Below are 19,448 nucleotides of genomic sequence, written 5' to 3' on the forward strand. Positions count from 1 at the left end.
AGCCTGTTCATTCCCACCACATATGCTGCTGGACACACTAAGTTACTCCAGCACTTTGTGTTTTGCTCAAGATTCCAACATCTGCAGTTTGTTGCTTCCAGTATAAAGGGGCCCCGAGCCAAAACGTATCCTATCCATTCCCACCACAGATTCTGCCTGACCAGCTGGGATCTTCCATGTGCAAACCTAATTCACAACCAGTACACTGGGGTCAGAGTGGTTACGTTAATAGACTAAAAATCCCACAAGACCTTACTAACAACTTGGACTTGCAAATTCAAATGCCAACCTGCCAGCTGTGGAACTTAACTCCAATTAAATAAATCTGGAATTCATAAATGGAAACCATGAAACATCTGGATTGCCGCGGAAATCCATTTGCTTCCCCAAGTCTCTGGGGTTGAAAATGCCATTTCTGTTTTAAACTGTTTGCAACTTCTGACACACGGCAAAGTGGTTAGTGTTAACGCCACTGTGAAAACGTCGAGACGTGGCTGTTAGTGGAACAGTACAAGTGCCCCACCAACATCCGATATATGACCTTCGCTCTTCTATTTACCATTTATTGCTGTAATAGCAATTAGCTGTTTATCTATCTATCTTTCATATATATATATTACTAAAACTCTCATCTTGACCACTTCCTGTCTGCCTTGTAATTACATTTGCACAAAAACGATCATCATAGCGCTATGATTTTTCGCCATCCCCTCTGCTGCAAGTCAAATAAGTTTTGTTCCGATCGGTGAGATAGTACAAAGGTTATGACGGTTTTGAAGGTTCCCCCTCCTCTAGACCTCCCCTCCCCCCACACTAACACCTTCATCCCAGTAACTAACCAGGTAAAACTCGCCTGGACAACTTCAGCGCACCTTGTTCCTCAAACTTCCCGTCACAGTCTTACACAGTGTGCAGGTCACACTCCAGATGGTAACACAGATACACACAAAACGCTGGACAACGTAACTCAGCGGGACAGGCTGGGGAGACCTCTGGGGAGAAGGGATGGGTGACATTACCAGTCCAGACCCTTCTTCAGGTGTCCGAGTTACCCCAGCATCTTGTGTCCAACTTCAGTGTAGACCACAATCTGCAGTTTATTCCTGTACATCCAGATGATAACATCCGTGTTGAAGACAAAATTCCCCAACCTCTGGTTTGGTTTAGTTTAGAGATACAGCACGGAAACAGGCCCTTCGGCCCACTGGGTCTGCACCAACCAGCGATCCCTGCACACTAACACATCCTACTCACACTAGGGACAATGCTTTTACATTTACACCAAGCCAATTTACTTTCAAACCTGTACATCTTTGGGGTGTGGGAGGAAACCAAAGATCTCGGAGGAAACCCACGCAGGTCACGGGGAGAGCATGCAAACTCCGTACAGACAGACTTTTCATAAGATCATAAGTGATAGGAGCAGATTTAGGCCATTTGGCTCATCAAGTCTACTCCCCCATTCAACCATGGCTGATCTATCTCAACCGCATTCTCCTGCCATCTCCCCATAACCTCTGACACCCGCACTAATCAAGAATCTATCTATCGGTCTTAAAAATATCCACAGACTTTGCCTCCACAGCCGTCTGCAGCAATGAATTCCATACAGACAGCAGCTGTAGTCAGGATTGAACCCGTGTCTCTGGCGCTGTGAGGCAGCAGCTCTACCCGCTGCCCCACCGTGCCGGCCCCGTGATTCTTTCTCGTTCTCCTGGCTTACAATAAAATTTTACAGCCAGTTTAATTATGCATGCAATATGCACAGCCGATGCAAGGACATGTTTTATAGCTGACGCAAATGTTTCATTATAGATCGTGAAAGGAAAAAGGTCACAGAATTCCAAACTTTATATCAAAATATAATCTCCCCCAAAAAAAAAATGACATCCCTTGTAAAAGATAAAACTGATTCACGATTTACAATTGAAAATGGAATTAACAATGACTTGGCAATGTTGCAAACTCGCTGCCCGGCAAATGAGGGGAAAACCAACAGAAGGAGATGATTTATCAATTAAAAAACAAAATAATTGATGCACAAGTCAAAGTTCAACAACTCCGGAAATTTGTTCTGCAGTATCATTCCCAGAAGGAAAAGCAAAATGATTTATGCATTTCCACTCCTGTTCTCCCGTACAAATTGCCGACTATTGTAAAACTCCCGAAGCCAGGAGCCACTCATTCATCTAGATGCAGAGTGACAGGTGATAACCAATTTACACAGAGGGGGCAGAAGCTTGCATCAAACATGTATCAAACCACGTTACTTTGCCACCGAAACGTGCAAACTGTGTTCACTCACTCGCCAAAATAACTGCGTGAAACAACTCTCTCCTTTCATTAGTAACATAGAAAAATAGGCCATTCGGCCCTTCGAGCCAGCACTACCATTCAATATGATCATGGCTGATCATCTAAAATCCTGCTTTCTTCCCATATCCCTTGATTCCATTAGCCCCAGGAGCTAAATCTAACTCTCTCTTGAAAACATCCAGTGAATCGGCCTCCACTGCCTTCTGTGGCAGAGAATTCCACAGATTCACAACTCTCTGGGTGAAGAAGTTTCTCCTCATCTCAGTGCTAAATGGCCGACCCCTTATTCTTAAACTGTGAGTTATTATTAAATTATCATGGTGCATACTTCCAGGAAGTTCAACTGCACGGCAAACGGCATGGTCCTGAAAAGGTATTTAGTTTATTGTCACCTGCACCGAGGTAGTGTAAAAGATTTATGTAGTTCAATCCCGACTACGGGCGCTGTCTGTATGGAGTTTGTACCTGTGCCTCGCCACCTGCATGGGTTTTCTCCGAAATCTTTGGTTTCCTCCCACATTCAACAAAATAGAGAGAGTACAGAGGAGATTTACTAGAATGTTGCCTGGGTTTCAGCAACTAAGTTACAGAGATAGGTTGAATAAGTTAGGTCTTTATTCTTTGGAGCGCAGAAGGTTAAGGGGGGACTTGATAGAGGTTTTTAAAATGATGAGAGGGATAGACAGAGTTGATGTGGATAAGCTTTTCCCTTTGAGAATAGGGAAGATTCAAACAAGAGGACATGACTTCAGAATTAAGGGACAGAAGTTTAGGGGTAACATGAGGGGGAACTTCTTTACTCAGAGAGTGGTGGCGGTGTGGAATGAGCTTCCAGTGGAAGTGGTGGAGGCAGGTTCGTTGGTATCATTTTAAAATAAATTGGATAGGCATATGGATGAGAAGGGAATGGAGGGTTATGGTATGAGTGCAGGCAGGTGGGACTAAGGGAAAAAAAGTTGTTCGGCACGGACTTGTAGGGCCGAGATGGCCTGTATCCGTGCTGTAATTGTTATATGGTTATATGTTATGTGGTTATTCCAAAGATGCGCAGGTTTGTAGGTTAATTGGCTTGATGTAAGTGTAAAAAATGTCCCTAGTGTTAATGCATGGGGATCACTGGTGAGTGCAGACTCGGTGGGCACCTGTTTCCGCGCTGTATCTCTAAACTAAACTAAAACTACAGTACATTTACCAATGCAGTAATGAGTTGGGAAATGAATTTGTTACCTTTCAGTCTCGCTAATTGAAACTATTATAGTGGCACAAATCACAACAAAAGGAACCACAGTGCCAAGCCCACTTCTAATGAAGCCACAGGAAACTCCCCAAAGCAAATTAATCACCAATTCAATTGAAACTAAAGATAATTGCAATAGAAATACGCTCTAAAAGCGCCACTGGCTGGCTGTTCTCACAAAGGAAAAAATTAGATTTTCATAGCCCACCAAATATACAAATATAATTTCCAATCTTGTAAGCAATTTCCATGCTTCAACTGAAAAATAAGCCCTGGGAATGTTGAAGGACATTTTTCATTATCACTGTATTAGAGTCATAGTCACACAGCATGGAAATAGGCCCTTTGGCCCATCTCATCCATGCCGAATTCCAGCTAGTTCCATCTGCTTGCATTTGGCCTTTATCCCTCTAATTCATTCCTTTCCATGTACCTGTCCAAGTGGCTTTACTGAACTTTATCTGTACTAAATATTATTCCCTTTATCCCGTATCTGTACACTGTGGATAGCTGATTGTAATTAACTATAGTCTTGTCACTAGCACGCAACAAAAACGTTACCTTGGTACATGTGACTATTATAAACTAAACTAAAACATTTAAATGTTGTTATTGTACCTGCAGCATCTACTCCTTGTTCCATAAAGTGTGTGAAAAAGTTGCTCCTCAGATTCCTTTTAAGCCTTTCTCCTCCCAACTTGAACCTCAAGTACATAATTCCTCTTTGCTAGGTAAAAGACTGTGCATTCACCCCATCTATCTATGCCCATCATGATTTAACAGACTATAAGATCACCCCTCAGCTTCCTGCACTCCAAGGGATAAAGTCCTAGCACACACACTAGTTTCCTCTTTGCAGTCCCTACTGAATATGTGAATGGCTTGAGTTCCCTGTGTCTCGGTCCACGAGATAATAAGAGAAAAGCATCAAAAACCGCTCTAAATCTCTCGTTCCTAATACAAATATTGTTATGACATAAAATGCTCACTTTATTTTATAAAAAATCATTTAATATCTCATACCCTTTCCCCGGCAGTGTGTTTACTCAAAACCAATTTCTAAATGTTGGTTTTAAAATGTTGGGCATGTTTGGTTGGTTGGTGGGTGAGCAGCAACGAGCTCAATGAGATACGAAGGAAGGCTTTGCAGACTTGCTGCTTAAAATATTGCATTTCTGTGGCTGTTGCATTGATGATACCGTGGTTATATCTCAGAGGTGGTCTGTAGAAACTCCAGGACCACAAAGAGATAGCATCCTGCTGCGGTGATATGTAGACATGGATCACAGAAAAGTTTGGCACAACTACAGGCCCTTTGGCCCATAGTTTCTGTCCCACTTGTGTCTACCTTTGATTTAAACCAGCATCTGCAGTTCTTGCCTACACAGGATGGTATCATTACTGACTCCACAATCCTCACCGTTCATCTGCACACCACGCTAACCCGATGGAAAAGAGGGTTAAGATCACATAGACACAATGCTGGAGTGGAATGGGTGACGTTTCGGGTCGAGACCCTTCCTTCTTCAGACTGATGTTAAGAGTCACATGTCAGCCGGGCAGATGACAAGTTTCCTACTTTCGAGACATCAGAGAACCAGGTGGGAATTTAGTATAGAGATACCGTGTGGAGAACAGGCCCTTTGGCCAACCGAGTCCGCACCGACCACCACTCACCCGCACACACTAGTTCTAGATAGATACACAAATTCACTCGGGATAATTTTCAAATGCCTATTAACCTACAAACCTGCACATCTGTGGAATGAGGGAAGAAACCACAGCTGGAGAAAACAGGGAGAGCATGCAAACGCCGTACAGACAGCACCCAGAGTCACAGTCAAACCCTGGTCTCTGGTGCTTGTTCGGACATCTCGCCCAACAGCCCATTGTGTAGTTCACCGTCAAACCTATTGATCTTGTAGCTGCATCGTGCCTTAGCATCTTAAACACAACTATATTAAACAGCAGGAGATACATACTAGGTGTAAATTCAAGCTGTTACTGTGAGATATAGAGACAATAAAATACTCAGATCAGGCAGCATCTCACGAGAACATGTATACACATACACGCATATCTATATATATATCTATCTATCTATCTATCTATCTATCTATCTATATACACATATACATATACACACATATATATATATACACACATATACACACACACACACACATATATATATATATACACATATACACACATATATAAACACACACATATATATACACTCACCATATAACCATATAACAATTACAGCACGGAAACAGGCCATCTCGATCCTTCTAGTCCGTGCCGAACACGTATTCTCCCCTCGTCCCATACACCTGCGTTTAGACTATAACCCTATATACACACACCATATACACTATCCAATTTATTTTTAAATGATAAAAACGAACCTGCCTCCACCACCTTCACTGAAAGCTCATTCCACCCACCCACCACTCTCTGAGTACAGAAGTTCCCCCTCATGTTACCCCTAAACTTCCGTCCCTTATTTCTCATGTCATGTCCCCTTGTTTGAATCTTCCCTACTCTCAGTGGGAAACGCTTTACACCTACACATCACCTACACATCTACTCACCTACACATGTATACACACACCTACACACCATGTATATATATACACACACACACACATATACACACACACACATATACACACACACACACTCATACACACATACATATATATATATTTATGAGATATTCCAGTAAATAAGGAATGGCAATTACAGCCAATCCAGTTTGACAGCATGTTTCAATATTCATTTGAATAAAACCTCGGTGAAGCACAAAGATATTTCCTGGCATTGTACCAAGGCAAGTTGGGCAACAAGCCAGCAAGCATAAATTGAGGAAACCATTGTTCAACACTGTTAATGATGCAGCCCAGAACCACAGGTAAGTAATGAAACCTGGCAGCCTAAACAGGCTCTTAGATCTGTTCAACATTCAACATTCTCACCCATTTGCTATCTTAGATCCATGTTCACGCTGACAGCGATGACCAGTTTGGATACTAACTCCACTCCCCACATGTACAAAATCATGAGAGGAATAGATCGAGTAGATGCAGAGTCTCTTGCCCGGAGTAGGGGAATCGAGGACCAGAGGACATAGGCTTAACGTGAAGGGGAAAAGATTTAACAGGAATCCGAGGGGTAACTTTTTCACACAGAGGATGGTGGGTGTATGGAACGAGCTGCCAGAGGAGGTAGTTGAGGCAGGGAACAGTTAGACAGGTACATGGATAGGGCAGGTTTGGAGGGATATGGACCAAGTGCAGGCAGGTTGGACTAGTGTAGCTGGGCCATGTTGGCCAGTGTGGGCAAGTTGGGCCAAAGGGCCTGTTTCCACACTGTATCACTCTATGACTCTATGCTCTCTGCAATGAAGACAACTGGATCCCATCACACCAATAGGTCAGTTGCCACGTATGTTGAGTCACCGCTTGTGGCAGTGTCACCAGGGAGGCATGAAGATGTCTGGTAGATAGAGGGGGCAATAGACAATAGACAATAGGTGCAGGAGTAGGCCATTCAGCCCTTCGAGCCAGCACCGCCATTCAATGTGATCATGGCTGATCATCCCCAATCAGTACCCCGTTCCTGCCTTCTCCCCATATCCCCTGACTCCGCTATCTTTAAAGAGCCCTACCTAGCTCTCTCTTGAAAGCATCCAGAGAACCAGCCTCCACCATCCTCCACTGACTCACCACTCTCTGTGAGAAAAAGTGTTTCCTCATCTCCGTTCTAAATGGCTTATTCCTTATTCTTAAACTGTAGCCCCTGGTTCTGATCGAGCTGCCAGAAGAGGTAGTTGAGGCAGATACAACAACATTTAAAATACATTTGGACAGGTACATGGATAGGAAAGGTTTAGAGGGATATGGGGCAATTAGTGTAGATGGAGCATCTTGGTCAGCATGAACAGGTTGGGATGAAGGGCCTGGTTCCGTGCTGTATCTTATGTGCATGTTGGTGAGATTTGTTTATCTGATTATTATGTTTGGTGGAGACATTGTGGGGCAAAGAGCTTGTCCTTGTGCTGAGACTGTTCTGTGTGCAATGTGAATAGATTAAACCAGTCAACATGAACATTGATTTTTCCGGTGCCCCAACTGCTCACTGCATTTCTCAAATACCAACGTTGCAAAACAGATTACACTTTAAGCAAAAACATCAGTGGTTATAAAATGCTATGGAAAAATAAATGCTAACCTCTTACCGACATTCTCCCCTGCTCTGCTCAAGAGGCCAACTCAGAGATCCTCAAACACCTCGGGAACTACGCACTAAATATTGACAGAGTAACTATTCAGCTGCAGAGAGCTTGTTTGATTGTATTTAATCTGAAAGAGGGGGTCTCCTTGCTGAGTGAGAGGATGTTTCCACTAGTGGGAGAGCCTAAGACCTTTGTTTAGTCAGAGGGCTGTGAATTTGTGGAATTCTTTGCCACAGAAGGCGGTGGAGGATTTTTTTTTTACAGCAGAGATAGATAGATTCTTGGTTAGGATGGGTGTCAGGAGTTATGGGGAGAAGGCAGGAAAATGGTAGACTTTCTTCAGCCCAACTTGCCCACACCGTCCAACATGTCCCCATCGACACTAGTCCCACCTGCCTGCATTCACCCCATATCCCTCTAAACCTGTCCTATCCACGCACCTGTCCAAATGTTTTATTAAACGTTAGGATAGTACCAGCCTCAACTACCGAAGTAAAGCAGCATCTGCAGTCCCTTCCTACAGATTGGATAACACTATGTGCTATAGAGGGTGGCATGGTGGTGAAGCTACTGCCTTACAGAACCAGCGACCAGGGTTCAATCCTGACTACGGGTGCTGTCCCGGAGGGCACATCATCCGAGGACGTACACTCCATTGAGTATAAATGGGGATCCTGTGGATAGGGAGAAATTTCAAATTCTGGGAGTCCGCACTCCAAGGATATACATGGTCATGTCAGCACTGTTAAGTAAGGCAAGGCAGCGCCTTTACCATGTCAAAATTGGGAAATAGTGCTCCGAGGATCCTACGCTTCTACGCACGGCGCGGAAAGCATCGGTGAGCTGAGGGTTCTGGTTCCCGAATTGCTCTGCCACAAAAGGCTCTGCAGAAGTAGTACCGGCCAAGCACTATGGGAACTTCACTCACCCCCCAGCAGGTAAAGCAGGAGGTGCAACTCCAGAGAGCAGAAAATCATTGAGGCCTCTTCCACCCCTGCAACGGACTGTTCCAGCTGCTACGGTCAGGCAAACGCCTCCGTTGCCAATGGGCAGTGAGAACGGAGAGATTGAGAGAGTTTCTTGATGGAGGATGAGGACTGGAAAGCCTTAACTCACTATAATACAGAATTTTTTTCCTTCTATTATCATTAAAAAGAATTTTATGGAAACATGTTTTATAGAAGGAACTGCAGTTGCTTTTGCAAAAAGTCCGCGAGCATTGCCATGGAGCGAAGGAAATAGGCGTACGTTTTGTGGCTGAAAACCGACTTGACTTGACTTGTCGGTACGGAAACGTTGTACCTATTTCCCGTTCATGGCTCCAGAGAAATGCTTCCTCCCACACTCCAAAGACGTACAGGTTTGTGGGCATTTTTGTGGCTTGGTGTAAATGTAAAATGGTCCTAGTTACACTTCACGCGTAGACGGTGCGGACTCGGTGAGCTGAGGGTCTTGTTCCCGCGCTGTAACTAAACTAAATAAATACCACCATGCCAAACTCAAGCGCAGCGGGTAAAGCAAAGATACAGAGAGCAGAATATAGTTGTGGCGAATCAGTTCCAGAGGCAAAGTCCAATGTCCATAATGGGGAAGGAACAATGGAGATATTTGGAGACTTGTTGATGGTGATGAGGTGGAAAGCCTTAACTCACTCATAATAAGAATTTAGCATCAAAAGAGGTTTTTATGGAAACATGTTTCAGAAAGAACTGCAGATGCTGGAAAATCACAGCATCTATGGAGCGAAGGAAATAGGCAACGTTTTGGGCTGAAACCCGAAGGGTTTCGGCCCGAAACGTTGCCTATTTCCTTCATAGCTCCATAGATACTGCCTCACCCGCTGAGTTTCTTCAGCATTTTTGTCTACCTTTTTATGGAAGCATTCCCATTACACTTCACCGATTTAAACTGCAGGCAACTGGATAGAGTTCTACTTAGCACATGTAATCTGGAGGAAACATTTAGTTAGGCAGCGCAATGAGATGGTCTCAAGGGGGATCTGCTTCCTATGAACAAAGACAACCAGCAAATTACATCTCCAAGGAGCAGAAAAAAATCTTTCTTCACCAAGGAAGGTAGGATGCAAGGCGGATGAATGAGAGTGCTGAAGTAACTCAGCGGGTCAGGCAGCATCTGTGGAAAACATGGATAGGTGACGTTTCACAGAGTGCTGGAGTAACTCAGAGGGTCAGGCAGCATCTGTGGAGAACATGGATAGGTGACGTTTCACAGAGTGCTGGAGTAACTCAGCGGGTCAGGCAGCATCTGTGGAGAACATGGATAGGTGACGTTTCACAGAGTGCTGGAGTAACTCAGCAGGTCAGGCAGCATCTGTGGAGAACATGGATAGGTGACGTTTCGAGTAGGGACCTTTCTTCAATCTGACCCGTCTTTCCATCGAACATCTTCAGTCTGAAGAAGGGTCCCGACCCAAAACGTCACCTATCGGTGTTCTCCACAGATGCTGACTGACCCACTGAGTTACTCCAGCACTTTGTGTCTTTTTTTGTAAACCAGCATCTTCAGTTCCTTGTGTGTGAATGAAGCCAGTGTCTGCTGTCCTACAGCCATCATGTTCTACATGCAACGTGTACGAGAATTGGGAAATGTTTGTTGCGATTGGCAACACACAGATTAGGACAGACCCAAAAAGCTGGAGTAACTCAGCGGGACAGGCAGCATCTCTGGAGAGAAGGAATGGGTGATGTTTCGGGTCGAGACCCTTCTCCAGTCGCTGCCTGGCCCGCTGAGTTACTCCAGCATTTTGTGTCTATCTTTAGTTCTCTGCCACAGAAGGCAGTGGAGGCCAATGTTCTGGATGTATTCAAGAGAGAGTTAGATTTAGCTCTTAGGGCTAACGGAATCGGGGTGGGGAGATTGCAACCTTCACGTGGCCCGCCCTGTTTCGACGAATGCAATCAACTAGACTTGCACAAACAGAAGATCAAATAGAACAAGTTGTCCTACAACTTTAGGCTGTGCACGCCACATGCAAGAAGAAGATAAGAAGTTAACGGAATCAAGGGATGTGGGGAAAAAGCAGGAACGGGGTACTGATTGTGGATGATCAGCCATGTTTTCATCGAATGGTGCAGGCTCGAAGGGCCGAATGGCCTACACCTGCACCTATTTTCTATGTAAATAAAATTGAAACCATTTGTAAATGGTTGGAAATACCAATGGCTGAGTTTGTGTCTATAATCTGAACTGCCCGATTTCAATTGCTGGTTTCAGCCATGTTTTGACCATGTATGTTATTTAGGACACTTTCTGAAAGCCCTCAGCTAATTGCTCCCTTGGTCACGGAAGATGGCCGTAATGAGAGCCAAGAGCTACTCTCTCTCTGTAAACGTCACGGTGGGCTGGGTTTCACTCGCGTGGAGAGTGGTGCTGAAAAATTCATGATCAGCCCTTCTCAGAAAAGCAGTTTCCAAACAAAAAAGGAATACTAAGTATGGGAACCAAATGGCTCTAGTGCTGCAAGAATCTCTGCGTACAATCCCACATTTAAAAAAGCCGTCTTCACCCAGAGTCGAGAGTGTTTAGTTATTATTTGTAGCGACAAGGAACAATATCAGTCTCACTCACTGCAGCGTGGCAGAGCTGTCAATACAATGCACATAGATAACATAGACACAAATAAATTAATAACATCAAAACCATGCAAATGGGCCTGAAGGGCTTAGAGTAAAGGCTGCCAATCCAAGAGTTGACTAATAGAAACATAGAAAATAGATGCAGGAGGAGGCCATTCGGCCCTTCGAGCCCGCACCACCATTCATTGTGATCATCCCCTATCAATAACCCATGCCTGCCTTCTCCCCATATCCCTTGACTCCACTAGCCCCTAGAGCTCTATCTTATGCCCCTGTCCCACTTAGGAAACCCGAACGGAAACCTCTGGAGACTTTGCGCCCCACCCAAGGTTTCCGTGCAGTTCCCGGAGGTTGCAGGTGGTTGCTGGAGGTTGCAGGTGGTTGCCGGAGGTTGCAAGTAGTGGAAGCAGGTAGGGAGACTGACAAAAACCTCCGGGAACCGCACGGAAACCTTGGGTGGGGCGCAAAGTCTCCCGAGGTTTTCGTTCAGGTTTCCTAAGAGGGACAGGGGCATAACTCTCTCTTAAATCCATCCAGTGACTTGGTCTCCACTGCCCTCTGTGGCAGGGAATTCCACAAATTCACAACTCTCTGGGTGAAAGAGTTTTTTTCTCACCTCAGTCTTAAATGACCTCCCCTTTATTCTAAGACTGTGTGGCCCCTGGTTCTGGACTTGCCCAACATTGGGAACATTTTTCCTGCATCTAGCTTGTCCAGTCCTTGTATAATTTTATATGTTTCTATAAGATCCCACCCCCTCATCCTTCTAAACTCCAGTGAATACAAGCCTAGTCTTTTCAATCTTTCCTCATATGACAGTCCCTCCATCCCAGGGATCAACTGATGTTCCAAATCGCATTGACTTCGTGCGGGAGTTCTCACGGCTGCAGGCTATCCTTCCATCAGCTTATCTTGGACATTTAGCGCCATTGAATAGGAACCATATAACAGTACAGCACGGGTTGGAGTGAAATGTGTAGGAAGGAACTGCAGATGTTGGTTTACACCGAAGATTTAACCGGAAACAGGCCCTTCAGCTCACAATGTCTACGCCGAACATGAAGGGTGTCGACCCGAAACGTCGCCCATTCCTTCTCTCCAGAGATGCCGACTGCCCCGCTGAGTTACTCCAGTTTTTTGATGTCTTTCTTCAGTGTAAACCAGCATCTGCAGTTCCTTCCTACACGTTGCACCTGTCAATGGTAGTTGAGGCAGGTACCATCAAAACATTTAAAAAACATCTGGACTGATACATGGGTAGTTCAGGTTTGGAGGGATGGGCCAAATGCAGACACCTGTGGCAAATGCAGACACCTGCCTGCATTTGGCCCATATCCCTCCAAATCTGAGCTACCCATGTATCAGTCCAGGTGTTTCTTAAATGTTGCGATGGTACCCGCCTAGTAGATTGGACATGTGGGCCGGTGAGGGCAAGTTGGGCCGAAGGGTCTGTTTCCACACTGTATCAATCCGTTTCCAGCACCTTCAGTACATACATGGCTTTAATGGTGGTCTGGTTGGAACATCTGTAGCGTTTTACATGGAAACATTTTACCATAAGGTAGCTGGAACTCCTAGGACAGGTGATGGAAATGTTTCTCAAGTTGAGCCACAGTTGAGTGTGTGTGCGCATGTGTGTGTGTGTATTTGCACTGTTGATGCTCATTATGTAACCTACCCACTGCAGCGTAATCAAGGCTCAGGCCAATGTTAAATTGCACCAAGGTACATTGATGGATTTAAAAATAAGGCAACCCTGAACGACTGGGATATTGACCCCCCCCCCCCCCTTCTCAGGATAACGGCCCAGCTTTGTAAACCGCCCCAGCCTCACATCAATCACAGGCCCCTCCAGTAAGTGTAAGACACTCTTTGTATGCCTGCTGCACGATAACGATCGCCCCTATCGGGTTTTGTGGCTTTCCTTGTGGGCAGAACAGCAGCTGTTATGACTACAAGCATTTTTGTTCAGAACCTCGTCTTTGATACCAGAAACCGGATTCTTCGGGGTAACAGATTGATCACAGATACCATCTTGGTTTGTAAGTCCCCACTCATACAGGCTGGGGAAAGAGAGAGGGGGGGGGGAAGAGAAAGAGGGGGGGGGGGGGGGAGGGGGGAGGGGGGAGGGGGGAGAAGAGGGGGGGAGGGGGAGGGCGGGGGGAGGGGGGGAGAGGGCAGAAAGGGGAGAGAGGGAGGGGGGAAGAGAGGGAGGGGGAAGGGGAGAGGAGAGGGGGGAGGGGGGGAGGAGAGGGAGGAGGGGAAGAGAGGAGAGGAGAGGGGAGAGGGGGGGGAGAGAGGGGGAGGGGGGGGGGGGAGGGGGAGGGGGGGGGAGAGGGAGAGAGGGAGGGGGGAGAGAGAGAGGAGAGGGGGGGGGAGGGAGAGAGGGGGGAGAGAGAGAGGGGGGAGGGGGAGGGAGGAGGGGAAGAGGGGAGGGAGAGAAGGGAGGGAGGGGGAGGGGGGGGGGGGGGGGGGAGGGAGGGAGGAGAGGAGAGGAGGGGGGGGGGGGGAGAGGAGGAGAGAAAGAGGGGATGTGGAGGGATGAATTGGGGGGGGGGGGGAGGGATGAAGGGGGGGGGGGGAGAGGGATGAATTGGGGGGGGGGGGGGGGGGGGGAGAGGGGAATGAATTGGGGTGTGTGGGCTGCGCTGGGATACCCGGACTGTGTCGGGTTGGTGGTGAAACTTACAATGGTGTCGTTGTGACAATGTTGCGAGACACAGCGACACTTTGAAACAATCGCGGCCGCAAGATGCGAGTTGAGACGCGAGTGATACAGCTGAATGTTTCTCTGTAGCCACCAGGAATAAACATATTCAACATGGAGTTTCTCCAGCATTTTTTGTGTCTAAACATTTTCAAGTCGTGTGCGGCTCTGGGGCCAGGGCGACTCTTTTTACATTTGGAAAGTAAAGTTGTGAGGAGGTGGGTCGGATACAACCTGTGTGTGTGTAGCTACAGTGTAGCGGCGGGTGATACATACAGGCCCGGCTCCCACACACACACACAACCTGGGCTGAAACAACACACACACACACACACACACACGATGCTGGAGCTACTCAGCGGCCCAGGCAGCAACTCTGGGGGGAAGGAATGGGTGGTATTTGGGGTCGAGACCCTTCTTCAGACTGGTGTAGAGAGAGGGAGAGGGAGAGAGTGGGATATGGAACAAACAAGCGGCCGGCAGCAGCAGCGGTTAACTTTGTCCCGACAACATGAAGTGTTCGTTACGTTACCTGCGGTTGCCGGCGCCGAGGCGAGGGTCGGTCCGGGCGGTGTGGGTGGGTGGGTGTCTGGTCTGTCTGTCTGTCTGTCTGTCTGCAGCCGGCGGCGCTGCTCACACACCGGGCAGCCCGGCTCCAGCCGCCGCCATCGCCCGACAAACCCCAACCCCGCCCCGCAAACCCGCACACGGAGCCCCGGCTCGATGCACAGCGGGTCCCCGCAGCCGCCTGCCTCCTCTCCTCTCCTCTCCTCTCCTCCCCTCCTCTCCACACAGCGGCACTCGCTGCAGCAGCCACACAAACCCTCACACTCAACGCTACGCTACTCCCCTCCTGGTGCACGGTGGTTGGGTCCACGGGAACGTCGGCTGTGGACAAACCTGCAGTGGAGAGGGGGTGGAGAGAAGGAGGAGAGACAGGAGAGAAGGGGGAGAGAATGAGGGAGAGAATGAGGGAGGGGAGGAGAAAGTAGAGGGGTAGACAGGGGGAGGAGAGAGAGAAGGGGAGACGGAGGGAGGGGGAATGAGAGGGAGATTTACACATATGTGTCAGAATGTAAATAATGTTAGACTGTCTCCAGACTCCATCGCAGGGGACAGACTTGTGACCGACATACACTACAAACCAACTGACTCACATGTCTGAAGAAGGGTTTCGGCCCGAAACGTTGCCTATTTCCTTCGCTCCATAGATGCTGCTGCACCCGCTGAGTTTCTCCAGCTTTTTTGTGTAACCTCTGACTCACATGGCTATCTGGATTACACGTCTTCCCACCCTGCCCCCTGTAAAGACTCCATCCCCTACTCCCAATTCCTCCGCCTACGCCGCATCTGTTCCCAGGATGAGACATTCCATACCAGGGCATCGGAAATGTCCTCGTTCTTCAGGGAACGGGGATTCCCCTCCGCCACCATAGATGAGGCTCGCACCAGGGTCTCATCCATACCCCGCAACACTGCTCTCTCTCCCCATCCCCCCACTCGCAACAAGGGCAGAGTCCCCCTAGTCCTCACCTTTCACCCCACCAGCCAGCAAATACAACACATAATCCTCCGCCATTTCCGCCACCTCCAACGTGACCCCACCACTCGCCACATCTTCCCATCTCCCCCTATGTCTGCCTGCCGCAAAGACCGCTCCCTCCGCAACTCCCTTGTCAATTCTTCCCTTCCCTCCCGTACCACCCCCTCCCCGGGCACTTTCCGTTGCAACCGCAAGAAATGCAACACCTGTCCCTTCACCTCCCCCCTCGACTCCATTCAAGGACCCAAGCAATCGTTCCAGGTGCGACAAAGGTTCACCTGTATCACCTCCAACCTCGTCTACTGCATCCGCTGCTCTAGATGTCAGCTGATCTATATCGGGGAGACTAAGCGGAGGTTGGGCGATCGTGTCGCCGAACACCTCCGCTCAGTCCGCAATAACCTACCTGAACTCCCGGTGGCTCAGCACTTCAACTCCCCCTCCCATTCCCAATCCGACCTCTCTGTCCTGGGTCTCCTCCATTGCCAGAGTGAGTAACAGCGGAAGTTGGAGGAACAGCACCTCATATTCCACCTGGGCAGTTTGCGTCCTGATGGCATGAACGTTGAATTCTCCCAATTTTGCTAGCCCTTGCTGTCCCTTCCTTAACCCTCGAGCTGTCTCCTCCCATCCCCCCGCCCTCGGGCTCCTCCTCCTCCATTTTCCTTCCTTCTCCCCCCCCCCCCCCCCCCACCCCCCATCAGTCTGAAGAAGGGTTTCGGCCCGAAAAGTTGCCTATTTCCTTCGCTCCATAGATGCTGCTGCACCCGCTGAGTTTCTCCAACAATTTTGTGTACCTTGTAAATAATGTTAGTGCGTTTTCAAATGAGATCATTTATGGAACCTTGCTAAATATTGTTGGTAATATGACAACATTAAATGCATTTCATGAGTTTAACAGCACTGTGGAGACTAGTATACCATGAAAGGCACTAAATATGTCGCTGCTGGTTTGGAACATAGAACAGTACGGCATCAGAACAGGCCCTTCAGCCCACAATGTCTGTGCCAAGCCCATCTCTTATCTGCCTTCATTCCTCCCCTCTGTAATCAGGCTTCATGAATGTCCCATCCACATTTACCTCATTTGTATACAAGTCTGAAGAAGGGTTTCAACCCGAAACGTCACCTATTTCCATCACTCCATAGATGCTGCTGAGTTTCTCCAGCATTTTTGTCTACCTTCCATTTTTCCAGCATCTGCAGTTCCGTCTTAAACATTTTGTCTAACCCTCAGTTGCATATGTTGGGCTTCATCTATGAAACTACATTCCACCTATTGTACTGGAGTTAGATTTGATAGTATTTATGTATAGTTTTTCTGATCTGGTTAGATAGCATTCAGAGAAAAGTGCTTCACTATACCTCAATACAAGTGACCATAATAAACCTCAACCTACAATAAACCTAGACAATAGACAATAGGTGCAGGAGTAGGCCATTCGGCCCTTCGAGCCAGCACCGCCATTCAATGGTCATCATGGCTGATCATCCCCAATCAGTACCCCATTCCTGCCTTCTCCCCATATCCCCTGACTACGCTATCTTTAAGAGCCCTATCTAGCTGTCTCTTGAAAGTATCCAGAGAACTGGCCTCCACCGCCCTCTGAGGCAGAGAATAGGCATGCAATACACTTTCCTCAAACTGGAAGTTCAAAATGAAACTAGCTCCTGTTCCTTCTGTTCTCTCTTTCGAGAGGGGAGGAGAGGGGGAGAGAGGGGGAGAGAGGGGCAGAGAGGGGCAGAGAGGGGCAGAGAGGGGCAGAGGATAGCAGTGAGGGGTGGAGGTTGATTCCCTGCTGCAGACACATAATGCTGGAGTAACTCAGTGGGTCAGGCAGCATCTCTAGAGAGAAGGAATGGGTGACGTTTCAGTCTGAAGAAGTGTCTCGACCCAAAACGTCACCCATCCCTTCTCTCTAGAGATGCTGCCTGTCCCGCTGAGTTACTCCAGCACATTGTGTCTATCTTCGGTGTAAACCAGCATCTGCAGTTCCTTCCTGCACATTAATATCCTGCTGCCAGATTGGGAGCGGGATACATGGGATTATTCCAACCGCGCGGGTTCAGTAGGACGAGCAAAGTTGGGTCACTTGGGACAACAAGATGATTCCACACGTTGGGCCGCTCCAGGAACTCTAAGACTGGGTAGCCCCCCCCCCGTGTCGCCAATGGTAACGCTGTCTGATTCACGTTGACTTGCTGTCTCTTGGCTCCAATCATGATTTTGTTCATTTAAAGACATAACAATGTTAAAAATAGTCCAACTCGGAACATTCCTTCTCTTTAAAACATCCTGCAGTTCCAGCAGCAACGAAGAACCATCTGTAAACTCCGCCAAAGTTGGCAGCAAAATGCTACTTGCAATAAGAAGTCATTGTTCTGTCAGAGAATGCAAATACAGCGAGATTTTGACCTTCAAAATACTCTAGATTTGCAGATTATTTTTTAAATAAATTCATTTGTCGTAGAACATTGTATTCCTTCTGCAGCTGGAACATTGAAACAGTTCTGTAGACACAGAGTGCTGGAGTAACTCAGCGGGTCAGGCAGCATCTGTGGAGAACATGGATAGGTGACGTTTCACAGAGTGCTGGAGTAACTCAGCAGGTCAGGCAGCATCTGTGGAGAACATGGATAGGTGACGTTTCACAGTGTGCTGGAGTAACTCAGCGGGTCAGGCAGCATCTATGGAGCTAAGGAAATAGGCAACGTTTCGGGCCGAAACCCTTAAGGGTTTCGGCCCGAAACGTTGCCTATTTCCAGAAGGATTTCGGCCTGAAACGTTGCTTATTTCCTTAGCTCTATAGATGCTGCTGCACCATAACAGAGTGGGTCAGGCAGCATCTGTGGAGAACATGGATAGGTGATGTTTCACAGTGCTGGAGTAACTCAGCGGGTCAGGCAGCATCTGTGGAGAACATGGATAGGTGACGTTTCAGGTCGAGATCCTTCTTCAGTTTTCAATGGACTCTGCATACAAGTAACTTGTGAAGGGAGTGTGGGTGGCAGTGGGAGGATTAGGCTTCAGGATCGGCTCCTTATCTTTAGACACCATTTTCTTAGAGTGATACAGCTTAGAAACAGCCCCTGTGGTCCAACCTGCCCCATCGACACTAGTCCCACAAACCTGTGTTTGGCCCATATCCCCGTAAACCCATCCCATTCATTTACCTGTCCAAATGATTTTTTTAAAACCTTTTGATAATATCTACCACAACTACCTCCTATGGCAGCTTGTTCCATACTCCTGACATTCTCTGTGTAAAAGAAAAAGTTGTCCCTCAGGTTCCTATTAAATCTTTCACCCCCTCATCTTAGGTCGGGGTGGGGAGGAGTTGAATCCTCATCTTAACCCTAGGCCTTAACCCTGCTTCATGATTCCCCCACTCGGGGTAAAAGACTCTGTGCATGCACCCTATCTGTTCCCCCCTCATCCAATGATCCCACCATTCCCATTCACCTCTCCATAATCCTTCTATACCACGGTGAATCATCATTCTTCACATCATTGATCATGGAGAAGGAGTTTCTTCCCAGAGGCTATTCGGACTGTAAACGCCTATCTCACCAGGGACTAACTCTACTGAACCATTATTTATTATGTAAAAGAATATGTGTGTTATGATTGTGTTTATAATTTGTTTGGTTGTTTTGTTGTTTGTCTTTTGCACAAAAGTCCACGAGCATTGCCACTTTCATTTCACTGCACATCTCGTATGTGTATGCGACAAATAAACTTGACTCGACTTGACTTGATCCCACCTGCCTTCGATGTTATCACAGGCCTAACCAGCAATTGCAAGTCC

At 47.3% G+C, this 19,448-nt stretch overlaps 1 protein-coding gene across 2 annotated transcripts in view; it reads right to left on the reverse strand.

Moving 5' to 3' along the window:
- The window catches only part of ndst2a (N-deacetylase/N-sulfotransferase (heparan glucosaminyl) 2a), a 185,217-nt gene extending 170,429 nt beyond the window's left edge, over positions 1-14,788 (reverse strand). For both annotated transcript variants that reach the window (XR_008726152.1, XM_055661626.1), the window contains exon 1: positions 14,629-14,788. The gene's annotated coding sequence lies outside the window, so the exon portion shown is untranslated. The remainder of the gene's footprint in view (positions 1-14,628) is intronic.
- Between the last annotated feature and the right edge of the window lie 4,660 nt (positions 14,789-19,448).

The sequence above is a fragment of the Leucoraja erinacea genome, chromosome 34, assembly GCF_028641065.1.
Source record: "Leucoraja erinacea ecotype New England chromosome 34, Leri_hhj_1, whole genome shotgun sequence".
NCBI lineage: Eukaryota > Metazoa > Chordata > Chondrichthyes > Rajiformes > Rajidae > Leucoraja > Leucoraja erinaceus.